The 2,500-nt window shown below is 52.8% G+C and overlaps 1 protein-coding gene across 2 annotated transcripts in view; it reads left to right on the forward strand.

Annotated features, from left to right (window-relative positions):
- The window catches only part of LOC122252322 (glycoprotein-N-acetylgalactosamine 3-beta-galactosyltransferase 1-like), a 76,518-nt gene that overhangs the window by 17,316 nt on the left and 56,702 nt on the right, over nucleotides 1–2,500 (forward strand). The window lies entirely within an intron of this gene.

Here is a 2,500-nt window from a genome sequence, read left to right on the forward strand (position 1 = left end):
AGGGTGGGGATGGTCCATGCCCTTGATCAGTAGTGTCTCTTTGAGCTCAAAGCGTTTCAGCACTCTGGTTGTTTGAGACAGCCAGGTGTTGTTAGCAAAGAGTTCTTGGTTTTGTGCAAGCCGACGCTGCACTCTCTGTCTTAGCTGCGAGTCCTGTGGGGACTGTAGGACATTTGCAAGGAACTGGGCCGCCATCTGATCAATCCGGGTGTCCAGGGGAAAGAGTTTGGCCTCCAGGAGGAGGTTAGTAACCTTAGCCCACCCAGGGGCACCCAGAATAATCCTGGCGGCTTCGTTTTGCATTATGTCGAGTCTTTTCCTGAGTCCAGGTTTTACTGTGATCAGGGCGACGGAGGCGTAGTCCACAATGGGACGGACAGCGTGCACGTAAAAAGATCTTAGTACGCGGTGTCCAGCCCCTAAGCGCCGCCCAGACAGGGCTCTCATGACAGAGAGCCTTGCCTTGGTCCGGTCTGAGAGATGTTTGATCTCGGAGCGGAAGGTGAGGTTCTTATCGATCCATACCCCCAAGTATTGGTAGACGTGTATCCACTCAAGCTCTAGACCTTGGACTCGCAGTCTTTGATCACAGACATCATGTTTCAGCGCCATTGCCTTCGATTTGGCTGCTGAGATCTTAAGCCCGACTCTGCAGCATTCCTCAGTTATTAGGTCCAGACAACGCTGGGCCTTTCTGACTGGATTCACATTTCTTCTCCCAGTGGAGATAATTGCTAGATCATCTGCATATGAAATGATCGTGCACCCCGCTGGGAGTGGAATGTCGAGAATGTTTAACATGAGGATGTTGAACAGGGCCGGGCTAAGGACCCCTCCTTGAGGGGTGCCATTCTCTAGAGGCAAATGCCTGGAAAGGTGACCTTGGAACTTCACTCTGGCAGTTCTGTTCCGAAAGTAATCGCCAATCCAGGCAAGCAGCCTGCCTTTGATTCCCTTGCGGATCAGGATCTCCTGAATGGCTAACGGGTTTGCCAGTTCAAAAGCCTTCTCCAGGTCAAGGAAGACAATGACAGCGCTGCTGCTGCTGACAGTGCTCAGTAAGGTGGCAATGCTGTGGGTAGTGCTCTTGCCCCTTGTGAACCCGTGTAGGTGTTCATGTGGAGGTCCCAGCTTCCATTGGAGCCGATTCAGTACCATTTTCTCTGCTGTCTTTCCTAGACAGCTAAGCAGGGAGATGGGGCGGTACCGTCCTGGCTCCTTTGGTTTGGGGACGGGAATTATATCAGCCCTCTTCCAGCACTGTGGCAGTGAGGAAGTTTCCCAGGACTTGTTGATGAGATGCAAAAGTGCAAGCTCACCTTCATGTCCTAGGTGGGAAATGATGGGGTGGGAGATCCCATCGCTACCCGGGGCTGACCGGGAACTGGACTTGTATGTTCGCCGTAATTCCCTCAGAGAGAACATGGCATCTGTATCATCAGGCTCGACCGCCTTTTCTCTGATTGGCATGCCCTCAGCTCTGCTGGTAGTCCGACGCTACTTGTTCTAGCAGAGAACTCGAGTGCCAGTCTCTCCGCCTCCGACCGCGGGTCATGGTGGGTCTTTTTGGGGGCTGAGCGATTCGTGGCCCGTCTGATACGGTTCCACAATTCTGAAAGGGAGGTTTGGTGGCAAAGGACTCACACCACTCCAGCCACTTTTCCTGCTTTAACCTCTTAGCAGTTTCCTGAGCATCCCTGAGAGCCTCTCTTAGAAGAGTGTGGTTCTCGGGAGTTCTCTGTCTGCGAAAGTGTCTTCTGCACATATTGATTCTGTGGTTAACCTCCTTAATCTCATCATTATAGTACCAGGCGTCCTTGAAACACCTGGACCACTGACGAGTTTTGGGGATGGTTTCTGAGGCTGCCTCGTCTATGGCATTTACTAGTCTGGCCTCAAGTATATCCACATTATCATTAAGTGAGGAGTCACTGGTTCTGAGGCACACGGCCAGAGCCTCCTGGAAGGCTTTCCAGTTGGCTCTTTCCACCTTCCATCGAGGATTGTGCTGGGGCATGGGTGCCGGGCCAGCATCCAAGATGGTGGTGACTATCCCATAATGATCGCTCGTGGCAGTGTTGTCCACAGACCAACTAATTCTCTCGACCAGAGCCGCAGTGACAAAGGTGAGGTCAAGGACCCCCCCGCCAACATGCGTAGGCTCCTGGCTGTTGAGAAGAGCAATCTCTGGGCATGACTCTAGCACCTCGGCTATATGGCAGCCTGCCATATCACGTCTCTGAGTGGGAGCCAGTATAGGGTGGTGGGCATTAAAGTCCCCCCCTATAAGAATTAGCTCATGTGCTGCAGCAGCACAGGCTTCACTGATATCTAAGCCCCTACAGTTTGGCCTACTGTATACATTGTACAGCTTGAGAGGACCCCCGGCCAAATGGATCTCAACAGCAAGGGATTCGACACCTTCTCCGCACTGCCCAGGATCGGCAATCAGGGAGCAGGGGATAGTCGACTTCACAAGGGTAATCAGGCCTCTGGTACC

This window comes from Penaeus japonicus, unplaced genomic scaffold (genome assembly GCF_977035675.1).
Source record: "Penaeus japonicus unplaced genomic scaffold, GWHDUDI00000001_assembly GWHDUDI00000024, whole genome shotgun sequence".
In the NCBI taxonomy this organism is placed as follows: domain Eukaryota; kingdom Metazoa; phylum Arthropoda; class Malacostraca; order Decapoda; family Penaeidae; genus Penaeus; species Penaeus japonicus.